The sequence below is a fragment of the Schistocerca serialis genome, chromosome 4 (genome assembly GCF_023864345.2).
Source record: "Schistocerca serialis cubense isolate TAMUIC-IGC-003099 chromosome 4, iqSchSeri2.2, whole genome shotgun sequence".
Lineage (NCBI taxonomy): Eukaryota > Metazoa > Arthropoda > Insecta > Orthoptera > Acrididae > Schistocerca > Schistocerca serialis.
The window spans coordinates 265,744,567-265,758,101 of record NC_064641.1 but is presented as its reverse complement, the minus strand read 5'-3'; the positions used below and the strand labels follow the sequence as shown (position 1 = coordinate 265,758,101).

Sequence of the window (13,535 nt, the reverse complement as noted above, 5' to 3'; positions counted from 1 at the left end):
ACACCAAAGATTAAACACAGGCTGCTCATTCAGTTCACGATGTGGATGTTTCTTCCTACACCTATAAACCTCCTACTCTTCCAGTTAATCTAATTCCCTTCCTTTGCCGGCCGTTGTTGTCGAGCGGTTCTAGGCGCTTCAGTCTGGAACTGCGCGACCGCTACGGTTGCAGGTTCGAACCCTGCATCGGGCTTGGATGTGTGTGATGTCCTTAGGTTAGTTAGATTGAAGTAGTTCTAAGTTCTAGGAGACTGATGACCTCAGATGTTAAGTCCCATAGTGCTCACACCATTTGAACCATTTCCCTTCCTTTGGGCTAATTGTGCACCACCTTCATTCCTTGCGTAATAATCTGCACTGCGTGTCTCCCCATACTGATATGCGCACCGAAGACTGTCCTTTTTTGGGATGCACGTATGTTCTCTAAGCCGGAAATCGACGGAAAGGCCCGTTTGGTCACTATAATAACGCTCACAATCATCACAATTTATCCTATATTAAACTTACATGTGTTGTGCCTATTTGGTCACATAGGTGAGGTTTTAACGTATTGGTTGTCTGAAAACTAGTTTATTCGTTGATTAGTGGAGTGCCCCCAGGTGTTCAGCCGAGTAGTTTTTCCTTTTTAGATAGATTCGGCTCAACATCTGGAAGTAAACCATTGAGCAGAATGTTCTCTAGCAATCACGTTAGTAAAACCTAGGTGTTGCATTATTACCAAAGATGGGTAGTGAAACATACAGAACTGCAGACTTTCCGGTTACACCGGCAGCCGATACAGGTGTGGAGCAGCATGACACAGCTTTCCGTTAGAGACAACTGACAACTACTTCTACATCCGTGTTTGATGAGAACTCTACACCTGCGCAGTGTTCACAGACCAAGAAGACATGAGGAACTAAGATAAACACTGTACTAAACTGCATGTTAAATTGAGCGAACTTTGGCACTAGCACTGACCGGTTTCCTTTTGGACAAACATGTTAGCAAACACAGACGCTGTCATCCTGAGAGACACAGTAAATATGACACTCATCACCTTCTATATAATCTTTTATTTACTCACGGTGCGCCGTCATTTGCGATGGAGAAAGAGATCGGAAAGACCTTGAAGCTGGCTTTCAGAACTTATTTCAAACACGAAACTTCCAGGCAGATTAAAACTTTATGCTGGAAAGGGATTTTTTCACCGACTAAGCTCTGCAGGTACGATTTACGACCTGTACTCACAGGTTTAATTCCGACGGTACTTCTACTTTTAAAATAGCACTCCGTCATCAGGCCACATGTGGCCCACCGGGACCATCCGACCGCCGTGTCATCCTCACTGAGGATGCGGATAGGAGGGGCATGTGGTCAGCACACCGCTCTCCCGGTCGTTAGGATGGTTTTCTTTGATCGGAGCCGCTACTATTGTGTCAAGTAGCTCCTCAATTGGCATCACGAGGCCCAGTGCACCCCGAAAAATGGCAACAGCGCATGGCGGCCGGGATGGTCACCCATCCAAGTGCCGACCACGCCCGGCAGCGCTTAACTTCGGTGATCTCACGGGAACCGGTGTATCCACTGCGGCAAGGCCGTTGCCACTTTTAAAATAAATTTCATATTATTTGCAGATAAGCTCACCAGACAAAAAATTAGTCACCACTGGAGAAATCATCATTTAATACCGTGTAATTTCGCCCCTAGATTTGATAACCGCCTGGATTCTGTTAGGGAGAGAGTCCTCAGCCTTGTGCAGGTACGTTGCATCGAGGTTAAGCTACTCGCTAAGGACCTGATCGCGAAATTCAACCGAGTTTCGGGAATGCTGATGTCAGCGTTTTACCCGCTGCTCCAACATGCCCCACCGATTTATTGCAGTATTCCAGTCGGGGGATTTTGCAGGCCAGTCTAGATGCAATAGAATGAGGGCTATTCAGAAAACCAGTCACATATTCCTCCAGACAGACGAACTTTGCTGTTTTAGTCTTTATGTGTCTGTATAAACCATGGCCTCTTTCAAGGTGACCGACTACAAACGTTCATTGCTTGCAGTTCCTGTGTCAATGTTCTCTTGCTAACAGGTTAGGGTGGACCTTAAATCACTTCCAGCAGCAGTTTTTGTCGGACTTGGACGCGATTTTAAGTCACGCCATGAAACGTGTTTCTGCTCCCTTTCAATAAGGATCATTTTACGACAACGATACCTGACGTGTTTCATTGCCACGTGTGTTACGCCATTGCCTTTAGACACATTGTTTGTAGACACATTGAACAGTCCGCCGAGAAACGCCAAGGAACCCAGAAACTTCACACACTGTATGGCCTTGAACACGGGCAAACACGATTGCCCCTGTTTGCCGCTTCGTCATGTCCTTACATTTACCCCATTTAAGTACAACGTCCGCTTGAAAGATAAATGTTTCACTCATAGCTACTGTCACGTAGCGCCAGAGCGCACGTGGTTGAGCATGTGATTTGATCTCTGCGCCGTCTGTAAAGGCTTAGCGATTCACTTGTGCGTGCGCACTGCAGTGAGTATTTATCCGGTGCGCATATTAGCAAATTTCTCGTATACAGATCATCGTTACTTCTCAGCTGTCCGTTGATCTTCTTCCTTCTTATTCTGGTCACACACTATCAAGAAACGTTTTTTATCCTGTAAAACTTCAACAAATCACAGTGTAAGTAGGCTGTTTAGGTCTTTATGTTGGTAACGTCAAGTAGCGCTCTGTATGAAAATCACTGGCTGTGCTGTGTGCAGTCTGTGGCTGGTTGGCATTGGTGGAATATTCGCTAGTGTAGTGTTGGGCAGTTGGATGTGAACACCGCGTAGCGTTGTGCAGCTGGAGGTGAGCCGCCAGCAGTGCTGGATTTGGGGAGAGAAATGGCGGAGTTTTGAGAACGGACGATCTGGACGTGTGTCCATCACAAAAAAGAAATTTGTAAGACTGGATGTCATGAACTAATATATATATATATAATGACTTTTGAACACTATTAAGGTAAATACATTGTTTGTTCTGTGAAAATCTTTCATTTACTAACTACGCCTATCAGTAGTTAGTGCCTTCAGTAGTTAGAATCTTTCATTTAGCTGGCAGTATTGGCGCTCTGTGTATTGCAGTAGTTCGAGTGACGAAGATTTTTGCGAGGTAAGTGGTTCATGAAAGGTATAAGTTATTGTTAGTCAGGGCCAGTCTTTTGTAGGGATTATTGAAAGTCAGATTGCGTTGCGCTAAAAATAATATTGTGTGTCAGTTTAGTGATGATCAGAATAAGTAAAGAGCGAAATGTCTGAGTACGTTCTGTTTTTCTCAGCTGTTTGAAAATCAAATAACGTAAGAGGTCTATCAGCGCAGTAATTTATAATTTTTCTATGGGGACGTTTCAACAGTTGATGATCTTTTCATTCACGTGATTGCAGTTACGATACTAATAGAAACAGCTGTACATATAACTGAAAGCATTGAGGCAAATAGTGTCGATGTGATGGAGTCCCAAGCTAACGAGTTTATAAAACTGCCATGTTTATTAGATGAACCATGGATTTTTAGTGTTACGTCCCACCGTCGTATAGGTCACTAGAAAACAACCACTATCTCAGTGTGGGAAGGATGAAATTGTACGAATGACCATTCTAGCTCACACTGAACTTGAAAGACCTACGAAATGCTATATTCCTCTTCAATAGAGGCACATTGTCTTTAACATTACATAAGTTTGTAAGGTATTTTTAGAAAGATAGAACTGTTTTCTAGAGACCAAAATCCACAAACATTACCATAGAAACTACAAGTTACGTTACTCAGATCCGTCAGTAAGTTTCCAGATGCCAATCAAAGAAAATGTTGGAATAACTGTCAGTTGTATTAGCCGTATTACGTACGTCGTTCTTAACATTTTAAAGATCTACTCTACGTTGTCCTGTTAATATTTATCCATACCACTTTCCGTTTCGTGCCAATATTTTCGAAGTAATACAGTTCTACAGAACAAATTACAACCAAACGATATATTAGTTCACTTTAAATTTTATAGCAGCTTCATACCTGAAGATCAGCTTGACGAAATCTACCTAGATTTTCCTCATTCATCTGTAACATTTTCCTCATTCATTTGCAACATTTTCACTCGTCTTCGAGAGCTATGAATCTATAATACAGAAGTTCCAGTGCTACCATTGACACAAAACCAAAGTACGGATGACACATATACCATTATTTCGCTCATCGTTGACGACACGATCTACATCTAGATGTACATATACTCCTCAAGCCACCGTAAGGCGCGCGGCGGAAGGCATCCTGTAACACTACTTGTCATTTCCCCTGCCGTTCAACTCGCAAACAGAGCGATGGAAAAACGACTGTCTGTATTAAGTATGAGCCCCAATTTCTCGTATCTTATCTTCGTGATCCTTACGCGCGATGTATGTTGGCTGCAGCAGAATCGTTCGGCAGTCAGCTTCAAGTGCCAGTTCTCTAAATTTTCACAATAGCGTTTTTCGAAAAGAACGTCACCTTCCCTCCGGGAATCCCCGTTTGAGTTCCAGAAGCATCTCCATAACACCTGCGTGTTGTTACAACCTACCGGTAACAAATCTAGCAGCCCGCCTCTGAATTGCTTCGATGTCTTCCTTCAATCCGACGTGGAACGGATCCCAAACACTCGAGCAGTGCTCAAGAATAGGTCTAACTAGCGTCCTATATGCGGTCTCCTTTATAGATGAGCCACTCTTTGCTAAAATTCTCCCAATAAACGGTAGTCGACAATTCGCGTTCTCTACCACAGTTCCCACATGCTCGGTCCTCCTCATATCGCTTTGCAACGTTACGCCCAGATATTTAAAAGACTAGACTGTGTCAAGGAGGACACTTATAATACTGTATCCGAGCATTACAGGTTTTATCTTCCTACTCGTCCGCTTAACTTACATTTTTCGACATTTAGAGCTAGCTGTCATTCACCACACCAACTAGAAAGTATGTCTAAGGCGTCTTGAATCTTCCCAGTTACCCAGTCTCTCCACCTTACCGTACACCACGGCATCATCAGCAAACAACCGTAAGTTGCTGCCCATGCTGTCCGCCAAATCATCTGTGTATATGTACCGGGTGATCAAAAAGTCAGTATAAATTTGAAAACTTAATAACCAACGGAATAATGTAGATAGAGAGGTAAAAATTGAAACACATGCTTGGAATGACGTGGGGTTTTATTAGAGCAGAAGAAAACAAAGTTCACAAAATATCCGACAGATGGCGCTGGACAGCAAAACTGCTACGGTGACGGGTGAGAGGTACGCCGATATGTTACAGAATCGCATCATCCGCAGCCTGGCTGATAAAACACCTGCTGGAACGTACGACGTTTATGCAGGATGGCGCTCCACCCCATGTTGCTAGACGCGTGAAAGATCTCTTGCGCGCGTCGTTAGGTGATGACCGTGTGCTCAGCCGCCACTTTCGTCATGCTTGGCCTCCCACGTCCCCAGACCTCAGTCCGTGCGATTATTGGCTTTGGGATTACCTGAAGTCGCAAGTGTTTCGTGATCGACCGACATCTCTAGGGATGCTGAAAAACAACATCCGACGCCTATGCCTCACCATAACTCCGGACATGCTTTACAGTGCTGTTCACAACATCATTTCTCGACTACAGCAATTGTTGAGGAATGATGGTGGACATATTGAGCATTTCCTGTAAAGAACATCATCTTTGCTTTGTCTTACTTTGTTATGCTAATTATTGTTATTCTGATCAGATGAAGCACCATCTGTCGTACATTTTTTGAACTTTTGTATTTTTTGGTTCTAATAAAACCCCATGTCATTCCAAGCATGTGTGTCAATTTTTACCTCTCTATCTACATTATTCCGTGATTTATTCAGTTTTCAAATTTATACTGACTTTTTGATCACCCGGTATAGAGAATAAGAGCGGTCCTATCACACTTCCCTGTAGCATTCCTGACGACACCCTTGTCTATTATGGACACTCGCAATTGAGGACAGCATACTGGGTTTTATTATTTAAGGAACCTTCGAGACACTCACAAATCTGTTAACTTATTCCATATACTCTATTAACAGCCTGCAATGGGCCACCGTGTCAAATGGTTTCCAGAAATTCTGAAATATGGAATCTGCCGGTTTCCCTTCATCCATATTTCGCTGTATATCACGTGAGAAAAGGGCAAGCTGAGTTTCGCATGAGCGATGGTTTCTAAAACCATGCTGATTCGTGGACATAAACTTCGCAGTCTCAATAAAGTTTATTATATTCGAACTAAGCTTATGATCAAGGATTCTGCAGCAAAAAGAAGTTAGGGATATTGGTCCCCACAACAGGCACCTGGTTTGTGCACCCATGTGACGAAGGCTGAAATTTGCTCGCCAATAGCGCAACAGGACGGCTATTGAGTTGCAACAAGTTGCCTTTTCTGATGAACCACGTTTGATGTTCCATTGGACACACTGCCGTTGGCGTATTTGAGGTGATACGTCTGAAAGCAAACTCCATGTATGCTGTGGTCAGAGGTATGTCTTCATGGCATTCCCTGGGTGATCTCATCATTCTGGAAGGCCCAATGAATTAACACAAGTATGTATCTGTCCACGGGGACCATGGATCCTCCAGCTGATAGCTGTATCGTATCTCGCCACGGCTCCGGCGTTTGCGTGGTTCAGCATGCCTGTCAGTACCTTCCAGAACCTCACTGACTTTCTTTCAGCACGTCCCGCAGAGGTCCGCGCAGCAAAGGGTTGTTCATAGCTATATTTAAAGTGTCAAAGAGTAACCAGATTGAGTTCACAATGAAAAATAATTTTTATTTGCTATAAACACATGTTTAGATCTTTCTACATCTACATCTACATCCATACTCCGCAAGCCACCTAACGGTGTGTGGCGGAGGGTACCCTGAGTACCTCTATCGGTTCTCCCTTCTATTCCAGTCTCGTATTGTTCGTGGAAAGAAGGATTGTCGGTATGCTTCTGTGTGGGCTCTAATCTCTCTGATTTTATCCTCATGGTCTCTTCGCGGGATATCCGTAGGAGGGAGCAATATACTGCTTGACTCTGCGGTGAAGGTATGTTCTCGAAACTTTAACAAAAGCCCGTACCGAGCTATACTGAGCGTCTCTCCTGCGGAGTCTTCCACTGGAGTTTATCTATCATCTCCGTAACGCTTTCGCGATTGCTAAATGATCCTGTAACGGATCGCGCTGCTCTCCGTTGGATCTTCTATATCTCTTCCATCAACCCTATCTGGTACGGATCCCACACTGCTGAGCAGTATTCAAGCAGTGGGGGAACAAGCGTACTGTAACCTACTTCCTTTGTTTTCGGACTGCATTTCCTTAGGATTCTTCCAATGAATCTCAGTCTGGCATCTGCTTTACCGACGATCAACTTTATATGATCATTCCATTTTAAATCACTCCTAATGCGTACTCCCAAATAATTTATGGAATTAACTGCTTCCAGTTGCTGACCTGCTATTTTGTAGCTAAATGATTAGGGATCTATCTTTCTATGTATTCGCAGCACATTACACTTGTCTACATTGAGATTCAATTGCCATTCCCTGCACCATGCGTCAATTCGCTGCAGATCCTCCTGCATTTCAGTACAATTTTCCATTGTTACAACCTCTCGATACAACACAGCATCATCTGCAAAAAGCCTCAGTGAACTTCCGATGTCATCCACCAGGTCATTTATGTATATTGTGAATAGCAACGATCCTATGACACTCCCCTGCGGCACACCTGAAACCACTCTTACTTCGGAAGACTTCTCTCCATTGAGAATGACATGCTGCGTTCTGTTATCTAGGAACTCCTCAATCCAATCACACAATTGGTCTGATAGTCCATATGCTCTTACTTTGTTCATTAAACGACTGTGGGGAACTGTATCGAACGCCTTGCGGAAGTCAAGAAACACGGCATCTACCTGTGAACCCGTGTCTATGGCCCTCTGAGTCTCGTGGACGAATAGCGCGAGCTGGGTTTCACACGACCGTCATTTTCGAAACCCGTGCTGATTCCTACAGAGTAGATTTCTAGTCTCCAGAAAAGTCATTATGCTCGAACATAATACTTGTTCCATAATTCTACAACTGATCGACGTTAGAGATATAGGTCTATAGTTCTGCACATCTGTTCGACGTCCCTTCTTGAAAACGGGGATGACCGCTGCAAGAAGGGGGGCAAGTTCCTTCGCGTACTCTGTGTAAAATCGAACTGGTATCCCATCAGGTCTAGCGCCTTTCCTCTTTTGAGCGATTTTAATTGTTTCTCTATCCCGCTGTCGTCTGTTTCGATATCTACCATTTTCTCATCTGTGCGACAATCTAGAGAAGGAACTACAGTGCAGTCTTCCTCTGCGAAACAGCTTTGGAAAAAGACATTTGGTATTTCGGCCTTTAGTCCGTCATCCTCTGTTTCAGTACCACTTTGGTCACAGAGTGTCTGGACATTTTGTTTTGATCCACCTACCGCTTTGACATAAGACCAGAATTTCTTAGGATTTTCTGCCAAGTCAGTACGTAGAGCTTTACTTTCGAATTCATTGAACGCCTCTCGCATAGCCCTCCTCACACTACATTTCGCTTCGCGTAATTTTTGTTTGTCTGCAAGGCTTTGGCTATGTTTATGTTTGCTGTGAAGTTCCCTTTGCTTCCGCAGCAGTTTTCTAACTCGGTTGTTGTACCACGGTGGCTCTTTTCCATCTCTTAGGATCTTGCTTGGCACATACTCATCTAACGCATATTGTACGATGGTTTTGAACTTTGCCCACTGATCCTCAGCACTATCTGTACTTCAGACAAATTTTTTGTGTTGAGCCGTTAGGTCTTTGGTAAGTTGTGACGAAGTTTATCACGACAACGAAGTGTAACTGGGCATACTAAATGCCTACTGTGAACGTAGACTGCGATATACTAAGTCAGTTAGCTCATTTATACCTAATTTATAGCTTCAGTGTTTAACATTCTGTTAATAGTAGCACATTCCGACTAAAACACCATGCACGGCCGCCACAAGAGCAATTTCTATCAACAGAACAAAATTATGCCTTTTTTTCGTTTTATGTTTCTGATTCTTTAGAATTTCTTTTTCAGGTGAGTGCTACCGTAAAGTAATCACAAAAAATTATCCTAGAAATATTATAGTAAACGTGTATCATTTGCAAAGAAGAACACTTTGGGTACCGAAATGTGGGCGACAAAATACATTTAAATTTTTTTGTAGGTATCTTGGGTGTAACGTTATATTCTGTATTCGCATTTGAATCCTTATCAGTCATATAGATCTCTGTTTTCCATCGTGTCACCAAACTGCTGAAGGTGAATGATGGACCAGTGCCGTACCGTGGAAATGACGCTGCCGGAGTATAAATTTCTGTGCCTTTTCTAATTAATTAGTCGCAGACGGGAGGTTACACTTAAATCTGCCTTTCTTACTTTTTTGTATCTTTTGCCGTAACCAAACGAGGAAAGTGATTGGCTGCCCCATGACATTTAAGTGAGAATTGTCAGCTCTGTGGCCAGCTCCTGTTCTGTGACAACTGAATGCTGGAATGAAAAGAATAGTCTGCGTCCCCCAAACAGCAGCTTGAGGCCCTCGTATGTACTTCACGGATCTGGTAAGCGAGTTGGCGATAATGCCTTACGCGGTACTAATCGTCGCCCTCGGCAAACTGTTTCCCAAGCATTTTCTCGTGACGACATAGGCCGCAGCACTAATGCTTTAAACCACTCTGGCGCAAGACAAGGCAGTTAGCTTCAGAAACTCATTGCATTTCCTACTGCCCGTTACTCTGTAAAAGGAAGAAATTTTAGTTACTGGGGAAAAATAGACTTCCACAGCGTAGAATTTTGGGGTTCCTTCTATTCTCTTTTCATATAAACGACCTTCCACTACATATTATTTGAGCACAGTTTCGCAGCTAATACTAGTGTTCTGCTTAAACCGATTACAGGGACAGCAACAGATGAAATTGTTAATAACGCATAACAAAGAAATAATAAATTTTTCTCCAAAAATTACCCTCCCCCCTTATGTTTTAAAGGTGTAATTCATTTTCAGCTCTCTGAAACAAGTGGATTATCATGTACATTACTTTAACACGATGAAACGGAGTCAGTGAACAGCGTAAAATATTCCAAATTTCTTGATGTACAACAAATACAACGCTGCTATTTTATGAAAAAAATTAAAAAAAGAAATGAACGTATAAACAGATTTTGTATATTTCCACTTAGTAATGTCTTGTGTTATACTTTCTCCATAGTCACTTTCCGACACTTAATGTTAGCCAATGATTGATAATTTTTTTCCACTTACTCCAGTTGCAGTTTTAAGCCACATGATGGCCTTAATCCCTTGTTTTTACTGACAGGCTCCCTGCTAACTTGCTACTGACATCACTGTTCGGGACTTAATTCCCAAGTTTCCCATTCATAGCGCCACTTGTTGTTGGTACTAACGTATCTTATTCATTAATAGGTTTTTATATACTACTTATTATGCTGCTTGTACGCACTTACATTTTCGTTTCTGCCTTATGATCATTATAGTTGCGTAAGGTTTGCTTTATCATTTTTTCGCAGTTGCACCCCCATACTGAGACTGGTCTCAAGATATGCACGATATTTCAGTGCCTGTGTTGTTCATAATTACCAACAAATTTTCTTTCGGACATACATGTCCGAAAGAATAGGCACTGCAGCGACTACAGAAGTCATGAAATCAGTAAAATACGTTCGCAGCTGCGAAAATGAACAACCATCAGCTGTGTAACAAAATGAGAGCCAGACCAGGACTCAGACCCAGATTTCCCACTTATCGCGAGCGGTCGCCTTACCTTTTTTTTTTTTTTTTTTTTTTTTTCAATGGAAAATGGATCAGGTCGTGAGGTGGCGGAGGCAATTCGGGCACGGGTCGCAAACAAATGCCTGGCCATAATGTCTCCTCCCTCCCATTCCTGGGGATGTGGTACAAGGGATGCAATCGTTTTATTGTTTTGAATGTTTATTTCCATTTATTTTTATTTGGTTGCTTGTTCTTTTCTTGTTTGTTTTATTTATTTCATTATATTTTTAAGCAGTAAGTAACTGAAACTAATAAGTACACTCGCTGCGTCGAATTGGAGACGCACATAACTGAAAACATTACTGATAGTTGCAGCAAAGGGCAAAAAGTAAGACAAAAAGGTGCGAGGCTAAGGAAGCCATTAAATAAAACCTAAGTGTGGAATCCTTACCACCATTAACCGATACTACATCTTGCATTGGATGGGGAAAAAAGAAAACTGCGCAGAGCCTTTCGCGCTAGGGACAAAAGGCTGCTACACAGTGCGAGGGGTCACGACGAAACTCTCCATCTGCTTTATCATTCAGGTATGACTTCTCGCAATGACCAAGGTAGATCACACATGGTGCCGTATAGTGTGCTATCATCGTCGCGTAACCTTAGCTCCTGTTACCCTTAATGATCCAGCTGCGTGGAAGGTCCTGGAACGCACTCCACAAATAATTGGAAAAATATTGTCGATACTTTGGATTACGGAGGTTCTTGTAATGTCGTTCCTGCAAATGGTTCCAAAAGTCTAAAGTGTCCTTAATGCCTTCTTGAAACAAATAATGCACTGCATGTCCAAGAAGCCACGTCATGGCATTAGTTTTCGTGTGTGGTCAGTACGTTTCATCCAGGAATAATATAGTCTTGGGTTCGATAATAATTCGGCGTCACTCGAAGTAAGTACGCTGGCATTTGCTTCACTAAGTGACACATTACCGTAGACTCGTCACAGCTAAGACGCTTATCATCGTTATCTTGAACGCCAGAGATCGTGCACATGGCTGAGTAAACCATTATTGTTGTTGTTGTTGTGGTCTTCAGTCCTGAGACTGGTTTGATGCAGCCCTCCATGCTACTCTATCCTGTGCAAGCTTCTTCATCTCCCAGTACGTACTGCAGCCTACATCCTTCTGAATCTGCTTTGTGTATTCATCTCTTGGTCTCCCTCTACGATTTTTACCCTCCACGCTGCCCTCCAATACTAAATTGGTGATCCCTTAATGCCTCAGAACATGTCCTACCAACCGATCCTTTCTTCTAGTCAAGTTGTGCCACAAACTCCTCTTCTCCCCAACCCTATTCAGTACCTGCTCATTAGTTATGTGATCTACCCATCTAATCTTCAGCATTCTTCTGTAGCACCACATTTCGAAAGCTTCTATTCTCTTGTTGTCTAAACTATTTATCGTCCATGTTTCACTTCCATACATGGCTACACTGCATACAAATGCTTTCAGAAACGACTTCCTGACACTTAAATCTATACTCGATGTTAACAAATTTCTTTTCTTCGGAAACGCTTTCCTTGCCATTGCCAGTCTACATTTTATATCCTCTCTACTTCGACCATCATCAGTTATTTTGCTCCCCAAATAGCAAAACTCCTTTACTACTTTAAGTGCCTCATTTCCTAATCTTATTCCCTCAGCATCACTCGACTTAATTCGACTACATTCCATTATCCTCGTTTTGCTTTTGTTAATGTTCATCTTATATCCTCCTTTCAAGACACTGTCCATTCCGTTCAACTGCTCTTCCAAGTCCTTTGCTGTCTCTGACAGAATTACAATGTCATCGGCGAACCTTAAAGTTTTTATTTCTTCTCCATGGATTTTAGTGCCTACTCCGAATTTTTATTTTGTTTCCTTTACTGCTTGCTGAATGTACAGATTGAACAACATCGGGGAGACGCTACAACCCTGTCTCACTCCCTTCCTAACCATTGCTTCCCTTTCATGCCCCTCGACTCTTATAACTTCCATCTGGTTTCTGTACAAATTGTAAATAGCCTTTCACTCCCTGTATTTTACCCCTGCCACCTTTAGAATTTGAAAGAGAGTATTCCAGTCAACGTTGTCAAAAGCTTTCTCTAAGTCTACAAATGCTAGAAATGTAGGTTTGCCTTTTCTTAATCTAGCTTCTAAAATAAGTCGTAGGGTCAGTATTGCCTCACGTGTTCCCATTTTTCTACGGAATCCAAACTGATCTTCCCCGAGGTCGGCTTCTACCAGTTTTTCCATTCGTCTGTAAAGAATTCGCGTTAGTATTTTGCAGCCGTGACTTATTAAACTGATAGTTCGGTAATTTTCACATCTGTCAACGCCTGCTTTCTTTGGGATTGGGATTATTATATTCTTCTTGAAGTCTGACTGTATTTCGCCTGTCTCATACATTTTGCTCACCAGATGTAAAGTTTTGTCAGGACTGGCTCTCCCAAGGCTGTCAGTAGTTCTAATGGATTGTTGTCTACTCCCGGGGCCTTGTTTCGAGTTAGTTCTTTCAGTGCTCGATTACACCATATAGATCGCATGTAGCCTTCATCTGGTCACCTGTTTGCGGTAGACAGTGATATACCACATCGCCGTGACGTCAGTGTCCAGTGTTACGTGGTGAATTGTCCTCCACACTACTCGCCAGTTGACGTTCGGGTGCTTCCTCTCCACGATGTTATCGGGTCGTCCA

At 42.7% G+C, this 13,535-nt stretch overlaps 1 pseudogene; it reads right to left on the bottom strand.

Moving 5' to 3' along the window:
* Positions 1-1,467: 1,467 nt before the first annotated feature.
* LOC126476024 (5S ribosomal RNA) lies at positions 1,468-1,585 on the bottom strand (annotated as a pseudogene).
* Between the last annotated feature and the right edge of the window lie 11,950 nt (positions 1,586-13,535).